Genomic DNA, 15,927 nt, shown 5'->3' on the forward strand with positions numbered 1-15,927 from the left:
CACAGCATTTTCCGGACACCTACCACTCTCTGCATGCAAACTGTCTTGTAAACCTCCTTTAAAAAATTCCCCCTCTCACCTTAAAGCAATGCCGTCTAGTATTTGACATATCCTCCGAGAAAAGAAAGTTATCCACGCTATCAATGCCCCTCATAATTTTAAATACCTCTGAAGTCACCCCTCAGCCTCCAAAGCTCCAGAGGAAATAATCCAATTTTGATTTTGACTAACCTTTCCCTATAGCGAATACTCTATAATTCCAGCAACATCCTGGTGAATCTTTCCTGCACCACATCCAAAGTCTCTGCATCCTTCCTATAATATGGTAACCAGATTTGCAGAATCCTCAAAATGTGGCCTAGCAGTTCTTATACTCAACTCCCCAACTGATGAACATAAATATGCCTTGTATTCTGTCCTATTTATTTGTGTTGCCACTTTCAGAGAACTATGGATATGCATGTCCAGAATCCTTTGTACACCAGTGAGTCTGAGTATTCTGTCATTTACCATTTAAATTTTACACTTCTTACAAAGTACAACTCCTCATATTTCTCTGGATTTAACTACCATTTCTCTTCCCACATTATCAAATACAAACAGACATATTAAGTTTATTTAAACTTTTTTTAATGAATATATTTCTTCTATTTCAGGAAGGTGAAAGTTGGTTTCAGCCCAATAACACATGTGTGCACTTCACATGTACAAAAGGTGTGGTTGTAGAGACTAAAATAACATGTTCTTCTCAACCAAGCTGTGATGAGGTTTGTATAAAAAAAGTGTTCAATTTGTACAAGGTTCCTTTTGTCCTGACTTTCATAACACCAATGTACTGAAAATTTTAAAAAGCAGCAAATTCTGTAAGTCTTAAAATCAGAAAATGCTTGAAACACTCTGCATGTCTGGAAGCATCTGTGGAAAGAGAAGTAGAGTTAATGTTTCAGGTACAGATAAAGTGTTCTGACAAAGTCTATTTAACCTGACAGTTTAACTGCTTCTCTTTCCATAGATACTGACTGAGCAGCTGAAAATTTTTACCGTTTTCTGTTTTTGTTATTGATACATTTATGTATTTCTCTATAATTCTTAATAGTGCAACAAATTCACTAATCAGTGATAAACATAAAAGATCTGCAAAACAAGAAACACATTTTTGGATTTCCAAAACACTTGTAAAGTTTCTACCAGTAATAGAATCATAAAAGATGGCGAGAAACATAATCCTTCAAGAGATTTTTATTTAACGTGTAGGAACCATCGATAAGCTTGTTCATATCAGTAACAGTGGTTTCAATGTAGCCCAAATTACTGGACTAAATGCTGGTTTTAATAGCTTTCATAAAACTCTATTGGCTAATCTTATTAGTTTCACTTATGTTGGGAACAAATTACAAACTGACACAAAAACTGCGATCGTGTCAGAGGGAGAAACGTCAGGCTGTAATGATTTATTTTAATTCAGTCAAGTCTGTTATGTCAGTTTATCGAAAAGGAATAAGGAAAACCTTAATATACATTTAAAGATGCTACATTTGACTTGACAGTGCATTCCACTAGTTTATTTATTCAGCTAAACACATTAATGTAAATTGATTTCATCAACTCATATCTGATCACAGGATAACATGAAAAACTTACCAATATAAACATAGATATATCTAAAATGATAGTAAAGAAATATTAACAGGTTGAGAAAAGTTTATTTTGCAACAATTCTTTGACATATTAAGCAGGGATGATTTACTGTTGACACGACAGTAAGTACTTCTTTACAAAGCACTGCCATTAGAAATTACAAAGTATATGATAAATGATTTAAAGAAAGTTGACAGTGAAACGATATTTCAGAATATAATCGTAATTTCACCATAACGTCACAGAGTGCCACAGAATACAAAACATATTTGAAAGAAACACAAATCTAAATGCTGTGAAAAAGAGAAATTGTAAAATACAAATTGACCACTAACAGAACCATTAACATTTAGCCCCACATATTAAATAGATGGAATCACAATTACATGGCATCTCCATATTCTTGTTATAGATGACTGAAATAAATATTTCTGTAATAACCTGGAAAAGTAATGTTTCAAAAAGAGGTGATTAATTTCAATTGATTTCTGCCATAATTTGACTTGAACCAATTTTTCATTATCGCCTTTATTTGTATTTTCTGTGTAATTTTCAAACATCACATATATTAATCAAAATTTAAATAAAATGTAAACAGTGGTGCAATTCAATATTTTCCGTTTATTTAGGCTTCCGAAGTATGGGATGAATTCCACTGCTGCTATGATTGTCCCTCAGAAGGTAAGTCGTTTTAAAGCTATCAAACTATATTGGACCATAAATGATATACATTGTGCAGTATATAAAAATGAGAACTGGAGAAATTTCCATTTCTGTTACACAAAAGTAACTACATTTAACTTAGCCATAAAATGTGTATGCTGTGTCCTAAAGTTTTCTATTCATTCTTTCTATATACCATTTCTAAAAAGGCATTGAAGCAAGGCATATTCCTGTCAGGTTTTCATGCCATTATTAAATTGAGAACTGTGCTTAGGCCATCTTGATTGGAACAAAATTAAAGTACAAAGTAAATTTATTCTCAAGATGCATACATGTCAACATAGGCAAACTTGAGATTCATTTTCTTGTGGGCAATCACAAGAAATTCAAAGAACACAATAGAATCGATGAAAGATCGCACCCAACAGGATAGACAAACAACCGATGTGCAAAAGACAACAAACTGTGCTGATACAAAAAGCAAAGAAAAAAGAAATAATAATAACAATAAACAAATAAGCAATAAATATCAAGAATGTGAGGTGAAAAGTCCTTGAAACTGAGTCCATTGATTGTAGGAAAGTTCAGTGATAGAGTGAGTGAAGTTATCTCCTCTGGTTTGAGGTTCCAGAACCTGGTGGTGTGGGTCCTGGGGCTCCTGTACCTCCTTCCTGATGGCAGCAACGAGAAGACAGCACAGCCTGGATGGTGGGGATCCTTGATGATGGATGCTACTTCCCTGTGGCAGTGTTCCATGTAGATCTGCTCAATATGGGGAGGGCTTTACACATGATGGACTAAGCTGTATCCACTACTTTATTAGGATTTTTCAGCTGATGAAAATTAAGTTGAAGTGTCTGTATCAAAAGCTTTGAATTAGGTCTTAATGATCTTGGCCTGTTGTTGAGAGCTAGCTATGGTCCTTGTCTATCCACACTCAGTTGATTTGATCCAGTGGGTTGATCTTGCTGCTCCTCCACTAAGCTTTAGCTGCCTTATACCAAAAACACTGATAGGCTTTCACAATAGAAAAGCTGGGTTGCAACTCTGACCTGTGTCAAAACCAGTCTATCTCTGCAGCTGAGTAGCACATAGATCAGTTCTAAAAACCCAGCTTTTATAATGTATATATTAATGATCTGAATGAGGAAATTAAATATTTCCCAAATTTGCAAACTACATAAAGCTGGGTGGGTGGCTGTATCATGAAGAGAATGCAGAGAAGGGCCAGGCTAATTTGAACAGGTTGAAAAAGTGAGCAAATACATGACAGATGTCCAGACTTCTGCTTTTTGTGCCATTTCTGCCCAAGCTTTCACTCTTCTGGCTTTGTCAACCACTGAACATCACCAACAACTAGCACATTGCACCAACAAATGTGTTTGTCCAAGTTTGAAAGCCACTTGCATCATTATGAGAACAAAATGTAAATTCTGTACATGGATTGGCATTTATTGCAGATGTAAAGTTTTATCATGACAAAAAGTATAAAAGAACATTTTGCCAAATGCACCTTTTTCAGTTTTAATCAATGTAATTTAAAGTTCAAGTTTTCTTTATTATGCATTTAAAATAACTTTAAGATATTGATTGATTCCTATAATTTCCACATTATTATTTCTGCACAGTCCAACGATGTGCAGTCAAACCTAAGCAGATTAGATTAACCAAGGGCAAATGTTCAGCATTTGTTGAAGTGAACTCATGTGAAGGATTTTGCAGGTCATTTTCCATGTAAGTCATGTGATTTAATATATTTGCTGTGTTTTAAATCATACAATAAATTAGTACATGTAAAAAGGTTAGAATTCCTGGCAGTTCAGAGAATCTCTGGTTTGCATTTATACTCTACGAGGAGATTAAAGAATATGTAAATAGGTTAAGGCATGGGGAGAGAAAAACAAAGAAGTGGAATGATTATCGGCTGATACAACAAATAACAGCTAAAGTCGTGGAAAGAAAAGGAAGCTAGTCATCCAGCAATAGTACAAAACTGTAGAAGTAAATGCATAGTCAGCATTAAACAGTTTCTTTTGCTATGACAGTAATCAGTATTTTAAGTTTAACTATAATGCAATGTAGTGAGTAAAGGTGAATTTGTGGAAGAGCAGGAAGCCCAAGACTTGGAGAGCAGAGAAAGAGGGAGGACTGAAGCAGAGTTCAGTTTTAAAGAATGGGAAGACACTGATCTGGTTACAAGTTTGCTTCTGATTTTCAGTACCTAAGTGTCATGTGACAGGACAGCAGCAGGTGATCAGTGAATATTCACTCCCATTCACTTCTGATTGGCCACCCGATTTAAATCAGGGGGTGTTAGTTTATGTCAGGAGTGCAAATAGGAAACATATTCAATTCCTTCAAACTAATTAATGTACTGTAATTCATCTAGCTACTTACATTGAACAGAGTTGGCTGGGCAGGAAATGCAGTGGTTGAAACATGTGGGATCTGGTGAATCCCACTGTGCTACACGGCACTAAATATATAGTTAGAAAGATGACGGAAGTTCTGCTGAGGAATTCTGAGTGGCATGGGGCAAAATTGAAAGGCGGAACTACTCTCAAGATTATTACCCGAGCCCCATGCAAATTAATGTCAGACAAATAAGTTTAGAGAAGCAAATGCTTAGTTCAAAAGATGTTCATTAGCACTGGGTATGGAGCTGTTTGAATGGCTCATCTTCATCCGAAGTGTGCTTGGATCAATATAGTGACAAGTTGCAGAAGTACAATTGTTACAGGGCTTTAAGCGAGTTGGAGATGGACAGAACTTTTGTGGCAGGACTTTTAACTAAAAGTAATGTTGGGACATTGGGTTAGAATAATACGGGATCCAGTGAAATTTTGTGCAGGGTGACTAGGACAGGGAATTCAATACTCCAGGTTATTCAGTGTTCCAAAAGAATAGGCAAAGAGGGACAGGAGTTGGGGTGGTGTTATTCTCAAGGAAGGTGTCAAGCAATGCTGAGTTCTGATGGAGGTGCACTGGACAGTGATGTGCAATGGGTTTGGGCAGCAAAACAGAATAGCTGGAGAAAGAAGACATAGATGGGATTTGTGTATAGTTCCCGGAAGTGTTGCTTCTCAATAGGGAAAGGATAAATGCAGAAATATTGAAGGGATATTTGGGGACCATAAACAATATCAAGTGATTTTAATCTGCAGGATGATTGTACTAAACAAACTGAAATGGTACCATGGAAGGGCAATTTGTGGACAGGGTCATGGATTGCTTCTTGATATAGTATGTTTCAGTGTTTACATGCAATAGGCCTTTATAGATTTGTTCACATGTAATGAGGTTGGATCAATAAGAGATCTAGTGGCTAAGCAACCAAGGGGAAGTAGTTTCTTGCAGTAAGGCAGCAAACACCTTGGGTCCAAAACCAGTGTCTTTCACTTAATTAAGGGCAATTACCAAGATATGAAGATATATTTGTTCAGAATGGGCCGAGTAATTTGGCACAATGATGATTCAGCATCAATGACAGATATTTAAATAATTCATTCATAACAATAAACTGAAATTATCCAATTTAGAAAGAGGGATTCCACAAATGAATCATCCATGGTGAACAAAGGAACAAGGAAGATATTAAATCTATAACTAGAATTTAAAAAATGGTAGGAACCAGTGGTAGACCAGTAGCTAGCAGTGAGAGAGAAGCCTGGAGAAAACCCATTATGACAGAAAACTATAAAGTGATATCAAACAAACAGCAAGAGCTATAAGAACATATAAAAATGATGAGGGTGGCCAAGGAAATGTGGGACTCCCTAGACCATGAGACTGGGAATTAATATCGAGAAATAAGGAAATAATAGGTGGGTTAAAACAATAGTTTGCATTAATCTTCACAGTGAAGTACACTGCAGATACCCCAAATATAACAAATGTGCTAGTTTCAAATACCATGAAGGAACTAATTACAATCCTGATTCATGAGGAACAAGGCACTGGAAAAGCTAATAGACTAAAGGTAGTTAAGATGCCAAGGCCCAACAGTGTGCAACTGATGGTTTTTAAAAGAAGGGAATGCACAGAAAATGGTATCATTGGTTAAAGGTTTTCAAAGCTTATCAAGTTTTAGGAGGATACTAATCAATTGAAAAACTACATATGTGAATCCTATGTTCAACATGGAAAGAAAAAGCAGGAAACAATTGGTAGGTTAGTTTAACATCTGTTGTTCGCAAAATGCTGGAGTCTATAATCAGGGAAAAAATAGCAGGTCATATATAAAAGCTTAATGTAGTCCAATCATTATTTAATGAAAGGTAAATCACATCTGACAAATTTGCAAGAGGTCTTTGATATGTTAAGCAGAGTCAATAGAGTGTAACCTGTAGACTTGGTATATTTGAATTTCCAGTAAGCACGTGACTGGTGCACAAGAGCACATGGCATTAATTAATGACTGTGTAGTGGTTACTTGAAAGCAAACCAAAACCGCTCAGAGACTAAGTATGGGAAGGGGGTTGACACTGTCTCACACACTTCTAAAATAATGATTTTTCAAGTCAAAAATACCCCATCCATCTATTATTACAGAACTAAAAAAGATGAACGATCTTATAGCAATAAAACTAATGAAACTGAAACTAGTAGTATAATAACATAATAAACACAGAATAATCTGCAGATGCTGTAAAAGATCAAAGCAACACTTTCAGTACACTGGATGAACTCAGCAGGTCAGGCAGCATCAGTCAGAAACGAGGAGTCGATGTTTCGGGCCGGAACACAAATTACTGGTCTATCAACTGACGCTACAAGCATTCTTCAAATCCTTCCCTATCTTTCATTCTTCAGTCCTGACGAAGGGTTCCGGCCCGAAACGTCGACTCATCGTTTCTGACTGATGCTGCCTGACCTGCTGAGTTCGTCCTAATAACATGATAAGCAGTCTAATATCAAAATAATGGTGTAATAAGTAATTGAATACTGGTTGAGGAATTAATGAATGAATAGCAGTTAACAAAAAATCACTCCCAGCCCATTCCCTGGCTCTAATCAGACTTAATGGAACTGAGGCAAAGCTTCTACAATGCCCCAACCCATGTGATAATAGTTTTTACTATCCAAGCCAGCAACTTCCAATCCTGAAACAATGTAGTTATTCATGACCATCTCTTGACCCACGGTGTGTAAGAGAACGCATGTCCTTTTTCCTGTGAGGTTGAGCTTGTCATGAGGCCCACAGCACAGAACACTGCTGTGCTTCCTTGATCTAGAAAGCTCAAATAACCACTGTCTTGTTACCCTTCTTAGACTTGTATTGGAATTATAGCAAGTTTACAATGATGATCACCAGCCACACAAGGCCATTAGATATCAGGGCACTACTCACTGTTGTGTCTGATTCTTTCATAGCTTGTTTCAATTCTGCACCCTTTTTGTCACAGTGAATATAAAGTATGCTGGGACACTTGCCACTGCATACCTTGCATGAAAGATGCTTCCTGCAATCCTTGCTGATGTGTCCTGTACACAAACAACCAAGGCAGACACCATTTTCCTTTAGGAAGGCAATCTAATTACTGAGCCCTTTTTTTCCAGCTGAGAGCATGAATCCATATACCGTATGTTCACCTTCGCAGAACAGACAAACCTTTTTGGCTGATGAGACCTTTTCCAGGATCATTTTTAGCTTTATCTCTCATAGTGGCCACAATTGTGGCAAAGCTGCTTCTTTTAGGCTTAGAATGAAACTATGACTCAGATTCGTTCACACCTCTGCTTACTGCTGGTGATGTAGCATCCTGTATATCCTCAAATACTGGATCTGTAGTAATCTCTTCTTACCTTTCAATAAAATTAACAATGTCGGTGAAAGTAGTCTTACAGCTGTGCCTTTCCTGCAGTTCACAGACCATTGTTCTCCATTTATCCCTAAGTATATAAGGCAATTTCTTTACAACAATCAATATATTAGCAGGCTCATCCAGCTCACACATGTACTCTACTTCTTCATTGCAATAGCCTCTAAGAAACAGACTACTGTTTTAAAGAGCTTTCATGTCTTCAGATTTGATTGGTACCCAAGAAATGGCCTTTTGCATGTAGACAGATGCAAATTGCTGTTCAACAAGTTATGTTCCTGTAATAAAGCCTCAGCTTTTAAATATCCTTTCTTAGGGTTAACATGCTGGCAACTTCTGACAGGTTCTCTAGTGCAATTTCTACTGTTCAAGGAATTAGAGGCAGTCTCTATAGCTATCAGTCTTGTCTTCAACACTCTTTTCAAAAGCCCTAATGAATGCAGAATAGTGCAATGGATGGCCATCGAAGATTAGGATCTCTCTTTCAGGCAAAAATGAAATGCATTGCTGTTGTACCAAACAACAGGAATTCTGCAGATGCTGGAAATTCAAGCAACACACATCAAAGTTGCTGGTGAACGCAGCAGGCCAGGCAGCATCTGTAGGAAGAGGTGCAGTCGACATTTCAGGCCGAGACCCTTCGTCAGGACGAACTGAAGGAAGAGTGAGTAAGGGATTTGAAAGTTGGAGGGGGAGGGGGAGATCCAAAATGAAAGGAGAAGACAGGAGGGGGAGGGATAGAGCCAAGAGCTGGACAGGTGATAGGCAAAAGGGGACACGAGAGGATCATGGGACAGGAGGTCCGGGAAGAAAGACAAGGGGGGGGACCCAGAGGATGGGCAAGAGGTATATTCAGAGGGACAGAGGGAGAAAAAGGAGAGTGAGAGAAAGAATGTGTGCATAAAAATAACTAACAGATGGGGTATGAGGGGGAGGTGGGGCCTAGCAGAAGTTAGAGAAGTCGATGCTCATGCCATCAGGTTGGAGGCTACCCAGACTGGGAGACCACTTTGCTGAACATCTACGCTCTGTCCGCCAGAGAAAGCAGGATCTCCCAGTGGCCACACATTTTAATTCCACATCCCATTCCCATTCTGACATGTCTATCCACGGCCTCCTCTACTGTAAAGATGAAGCCACACTCAGGTTGGAGGGACAACACCTTATATTCCGTCTGGGTAGCCTCCAACCTGATGGCATGAACATCGACTTCTCTAACTTCCACTAGGCCCCACCTCCCTCTCGTACCCCATCTGTTACTTATTTTTATGCACACATTCTTTCTCTCACTCTCCTTTTTCTCCCTCTGAATGTACCTCTTGCCCATCCTCTGGGTCCCCCCACCCCTTGTCTTTCTTCCCGGACCTCCTGTCCCATGATCTTCTCGTATCCCTTTTGCCTATCACCTGTCCAGCTCTTGGCTCCATCCCTCCCGCCCCCCCCGACTTCTCCTATCATTTTGGATCTCCTCCTCCCCCTCCAACTTTCAAATCCCTTACTCACTCTTCCTTCAGTTAGTCCTGACGAAGGGTCTTGGCCTGAAACGTCAACTGCACCTCTTCCTACAGATGCTGCCTGGCCTGCTGCGTTCACCAGCAACTTTGATGTGTGTTGCTGTTGTACCAATAAGGTTTTTATTTCATTTTGACTCATAATATCAATAATACTGTTTTGACCTCTATCAACTGAAACAAGAGTGTTTCTATGCTATAAGTTAATGTCCCCATGAGCCCTTTGAGCTGCTGGATATGACATAGGTTCAGAGTGCCTCGTTAGTGCAGACTAAGAGTAAACACCTCATGTGAAGTCCTTAGCACATTAACTTTGGCCATCTGTGCAGCTATTTCTTCCTGCAACCTAAAATGCTCCTTCCTCCTGCGTAGCTTTTCCTATGGAGCGTGTTTGTCCTTCAGTAATTGTTGCTGTGCGATTAACCCAGCTAGATCAGCCTCTATTTTAATGCGTGTAAAGGAGGTATTAGATGCAAAAGATGTTATGCCTGCAGCAGAAGTGGGAGCACTGTTATTTGACACATTGTGCTTGGGTTTACATCATCCTAAGGTATACAATGTTTGAAAAAAACTAGTTCTGTTTGTTTTGCTCAACCTTGGGAAGTAATGACAACAGTATGTGATGTTGCTTAGCAACAGCTTCACAGAGACCAGTCAAGTCCTTAAGACAAGATTGCATCTGTAAGGAATTCTCCTTATTTCCCATAAAATTCTTAATTGATGGTATTAAACTTTTAATTTTGTTCACATTTATTTTATATTCCTTTTAAAGAGTTTTGATTCTCCCCACTAAAGCTTTCGAAGTAAGTTTAATTTCTCTTTTGCCAGCCCCAATGTGAGTGTGTTGATGTCAACTCCATGCTTCCATTCACTCATGTTGCTTTTTCTAGTTGCACAACTCACAATTAACTCTTTGTTCGCCTGCAGCACTGCGAAATTCGATTCAATAAACGTAGTCAACAAACAAGCTGTCTGCACATCCACAGCACTTAAACCAGACTGAACAAACAGTTTTCAATTCACCGGCAACTGGAGTTTATCAGCACACCAATAAAACAAACTGTCGAGTCCTCAGGCAAAAACTACATGATTAAGCAACAGTGCTCAATGGACAGGCAGCACTGACCATTCAAAACTGTGTTCAAAATAGAAATACACAACATGAATCAACAAAAAGTTTACTTGCTGCAAACTGCTAGGTTGCGGTTCCAATTTTACCAACAGTTTCGAGACACTGATATAGCTATTTTTTTTGTTGACAAAATGTAGCGACTACTTGAATACAAACCAAAACCACTCTGAGACCAAGCACTGTAGTTGACACTGTATGACGTGCTTCTAAAATAACGAATTTCTGAATTGAAAATACTATGGTACATGTTCAATCCTTTTATTACTAAACTAGCAGAGGCGAACAATCTTACAATGATAACACTAACAAACACTAAAACTAGCAATACTGGTGGTATAATAATGTAATAAGCAGTCTAATGATGATAGAATGGATTAGTGATCGATTAGCTTATTAGGGAGAGTCAACAAGGCTTTGTGCGTGGTAGGTCATGTTTGACCAATCTGTTGGGGTTTTTCGAGGAGATTATCAGGAAAGTGGATGAAGGGAAGGCAGTGGATATTGTCTACATGGACTTCAGTAAGGCCTTTGACAAGGTCCCGCATGGGAGGTTAGTTAGGAAAATTCAGTCGCTAGGTATACATGGAGAGGTGGTAAATTGGATTAGACATTGGCTCGATGGAAGAAGCCAGAGAGTGGTGGTAGAGAATTGCTTCTCTGAGTGGAGGCCTGTGACTAGTGGTGTGCCACAGGGATCAGTGCTGGGTCCATTGTTATTTGTCATCTATATCAATGATCTGGATGATAATGTGGTAAATTGGATCAGCAAGTTTGCTGATGATACAAAGACTGGAGGTGTAGTGGACAGTGAGGAAGGTTTTCAGAGCCTGCAGAGGGACTTGGACCATCTGGAAAAATGGGCTGAAAAATGGCAGATGGAGTTTAATACTGACAAGTGTGAGGTATTGCACGTTGGAAGGACAAATCAACGTAGAACATACAGGGTTAATGGTAAGGCACTGAGGAGTGCAGTGGAACAGTGGGATCTGGGAATACAGATACAAAATTCCCTAAAAGTGGCGTCACAGGTAGATAGGGTCGTAAAGAGAGCTTTTGGTACATTGGCCTTTATTAATCGAAGTATTGAGTATAAGAGCTGGAATGTTATGATGAGGTTGTATAAGGCATTGGTGAGGCCGAATCTGGAGTATTGTGTTCAGTTTTGGTCACCAAATTATAGGAAGGATATAAATAAGGTTGAAAGAGTGCAGAGAAGGTTTACAAGGCTGTTGCCGGGACTTGAGAAACTCAGTTACAGAGAAAGGTTGAAAAGGTTAGGACTTTATTCCCTGGAGCGTAGAAGAATGAGGGGAGATTTGATAGAGGTATATAAAATTATGATGGGTATAGATAGAGTGAATGCAAGCAGGCTTTTTCCACTGTGGCAAGGGGAGAAAAAAACCAGAGGACATGGGTTAAGGGTGAGGGGAGAAAAGTTTAAAGGGAACATTAGGAGGGGCTTCTTCACACAGAGAGTGGTGGGAGTATCGAATGAGCTGCCAGACGAGGTGGTAAATGCGGGTTCTTTTTTAACATTTAAGAATAAATTGGACAGATACATGGATGGGAGGTGTATGGAAGGATATGGTCCGTGTGCAGGTCAGTGGGACTAGGCAGAAAATGGTTCGGCACAGCCAAGAAGGGCCAAAGGGCCTGTTTCTGTGCTGTGGTTTCTATGGTTCTAGCAGCTGAGAAATGAACAATTGAATATTGGTCAACAAACAATATCACCCCCTGTCAAGTTTCCAGCTCTAACTAGACTCAACTGAACTGAGACAAAGTAAGAATATGTAACTATACTCATTTGCTTCTACCATGCCTAACCCATGTGATAAATTACCCTTATTAAACATGCAACACAAAAAAAAGCAAACAAAAAATAGATACATGGCTCTGCCAGACTGGTTATAACACAGGTGGAAAAAACAGGTCTTTTTTCATATGGACTTCCCTAAAGATTAGTTCTTGGCCCTCAATTATGTAACATTTATACTAATGACCTGGAGGTGAGAGCAGAGTATAAGATATCCAAGTCTGCCAATAACAGTAAAATAGCTGAGAGGACATGTTGCAATTGAAATATTTGAAATCTACAACAGAATACAGATGGGTTGAGTGAGTGGGCAAAAAGGTGACAAATGGAGTTTAATATAGAAAGGAGAAATGTCAGATACTTTGGTTAATGGAATGAAACAGTAGACCATTTTCTGAATGGAGAGAATGCAAATGAGTGAAATAGAGAAGGATTCAGGTGTTACACAAAAGATTGCAGGTGCTGACATCTGGAGCAACAAACATAAAATACTGTAGGAACCCAACAGGTCAGGGAGAATCTATAAAGGGAAATGAGCAGTCAAAGTTTCTGCCAAGAAGTATTCTTGTATGTGGATCACAAGCTAGCATGTGGTGCAGAGTAGCTAGGACAATTGGAATATTGGCCTTTATACACATGGATTAGCATCAAGGAATAGTGAAACACTTACAATTTCACTTTGAGCACTGTGCATTTGTCCCCAAATTTCTGGAGACTGCCCCCTGGGATCTTCAATGAAGACAATGCAAAGTAGATTTACTAGGCCAATTCCTGCGATGAGAGGACTGCCTGTTCACATCTGGTTAAAGAAACTGGATCTGTATTCTTTGGAATTTATAAGAATAAGAGATAATTACTTTGGAACATAGAAGATCCCAAGGGGACATAGAACCTCAAAGTTAGAGGGCATTGTTACAAGACATAGGGGTTGTTATTGAAACAGATTTATTGGAATTTCTTCTCAGAGGATGGCAAATCTCTAGAATTCCCTATCTTGGTAGGTTCTGATAGATCATTAGAGATATTTAGAGGTTCATGACTATTTTTTGAATGATTGGGGAATTGAGTGCTATGGAGAACTAGTAAAGGACTTGAGGTTTAGAATCACAGATTAATACAACACAGAGCCAGGTACAATGGCCCATCTTGTCAGTGCTCGCCAAGTTGCCCACCAAGCTCATACCATTTGGCCTATGTCCCTCCAAAACCTTCCCATCCATTTGTCCTGTCCAAGTGTCTTTTCAATGTTGTTACTGTAGCTGTATCAACCACTTTCTCATTTCATATACCTACCACCCTCTACATGAAGAAATTGTTCCTCAGGTTCCTTTTAAATTATCCCTTCTTACCTTAAACCAATATCCTCTAGATTTTAGTTCTCTTTTACTGGGGAAAACACTGTGTATGTTCATCCTAAATATGCCCCACATGATTTTATACACTTATATAAAATCACCCATAAGTTTCCTACTCTCTGGTGAACAAAGTCCTTTCCTGCCCAACCTCTCACTCCAATTCAAGCCTTCGTAGATCTTCTCTGCTCTCTTCCTTCTATGTACTTTTAAGAGTATCTTTGCTATAACTGTACACAGTTCTCCAAGTGATGTCTCACAAATATCTTTTGCAACTGTAACATAACACTCTATCAGCTATAATCACTCCCTGGCTGATGAAGGCCAGCATACCACAAGATTTTTTCACCACCCTGTCTACCTTCTAGGGCTGATCGATCATGATCATATTGAATGGCAGGTCAGACCTGAGGGGCTAGGTAGCTACTTTTATTTTCTTCTGTTGTGTATTTGATTAGAATTAGTTTGTTCTTACACTTAGTGGCCTCTCTATTAGTCTTCTACTTGGGCAGCTCACCCGCTTCAATGTTCAACACGTTGTGCATTCAGACATGTTGTTCTGCAAACCACTGATGTAATGTCTAATTATTTGAGTTACTATCACCTGTCAGTTTGATTCACTCTGACCATTCTCTTCTGTCCTCATCAATAAAGTATTTTTGCCCAAATAACTGTTGCTCACTGGATTTTTTTTTTTGGTTTTGTTTTTTTGCACCATGCTCCGTATTCTCTAGAAGCTGTTGAGTGTGAAAATTCCAGCACATCAGCACTTTCTGACATAGTCAAACCACACCGTCTGGCACCAAAAATCATTCCACAGTTAGCCTTCCCCATTCTGATTTTTGGTCTGAACAACAGCCCTCTTGACCTAGTCTGCATGCTCTTATGCACTGAGTTATTGTCATATAATTGGCTAATTAGATATTTGCATTAATGAGCAAGCATACAGGTGTAACTAACTGAGTCTATGATACATCACACCAAGTGTCTAATGCACTTGGTTTTATGCTAATTTAATTACAGTTTGTCACAAGTTGACCTACTATGATTTGGTTATTTTTCAGATTTACTTCCATGAAAAATGGCATGATGCACAAATGTGAATGTCGTCAAGAAAATGAAATAGAGGAAAAAGAAACAACACTGAACTGCAGGAATGGAAAAACTATGAAGTTCAAGTACTCCTCTGCAAAGACTTGCACATGTAAACTTTGCAAAGACAAATTAGCTTAGTGTAGTTTTGCACATCTAGTCAACATCTTAAATTATACAGGACTTTTAAAATGTTTAATATGTGTATTTACCTTTGATAGAAAATTATTTGGTACCTATTCCAAATTACTTAAGTGGTGAAAGTGCGAATGTACTCTAAATCATACCTTCTGTTAGAATTCTTTATCTGTTCAATGCGAAATTATCATCAATAAAAAATTTGCAACAAAATGAAGCACTTCTTCATTGCAGCGCTATATGTTTCATGTTAAATGTGCACAACAAAGCACTGCCTTTGCAGTTTAATTTCCTGCTCCTGGCTCACAATTTCAGTGTCAGTTTTCCAGCTGGATGCAGCTTTTGAGTGAAGCAACCTACTGGATAGACAGAATCACTGAGTCTTGTCAAAAACTGCATTTCCATGTTTCAATGTTCATACAATAATTGAAGTAATGAGTATTCCTTTCCGTGATGCACTAGGATTTTTCTGAACAACACAGTTTATTGTGGGTCTGAAAGATAGTATATTTTAGCCCTAATTAGAAGTCAACAAGCACATTGAAATTCCACTATCCATATCATTTTGCCTGTTCTATGACTTCCTCAGACACCAGTGGATCTTTTCTCAACTTTAGGCTCCAAATCAATGGATTTCCCTGAACATCAAGGTAACACCACTGCACTAGGCCACACAGTACTGGACATTGTTGCTTTGTCTTTGACATTCTATTCAGTTCCTTACATTTTAAATAACTTTGCTGAGCTTTTAAGCTTCTTCCGCCAT

At 38.7% G+C, this 15,927-nt stretch overlaps 1 long non-coding RNA gene across 1 annotated transcript; it reads left to right on the plus strand.

Annotated features, from left to right (window-relative positions):
• Positions 1 to 668: 668 nt before the first annotated feature.
• LOC140186948 (uncharacterized) lies at positions 669 to 15,061 on the plus strand. The gene is made up of 3 exons (XR_011882979.1): positions 669 to 767; positions 2,268 to 2,319; positions 14,996 to 15,061. It is a non-coding gene; the product is annotated as an uncharacterized lncRNA (long non-coding RNA).
• The last annotated feature ends 866 nt before the right edge of the window (positions 15,062 to 15,927 follow it).

Source organism: Mobula birostris, chromosome 23 (genome assembly GCF_030028105.1).
Source record: "Mobula birostris isolate sMobBir1 chromosome 23, sMobBir1.hap1, whole genome shotgun sequence".
Taxonomy (NCBI): Eukaryota; Metazoa; Chordata; class Chondrichthyes; order Myliobatiformes; family Myliobatidae; genus Mobula; species Mobula birostris.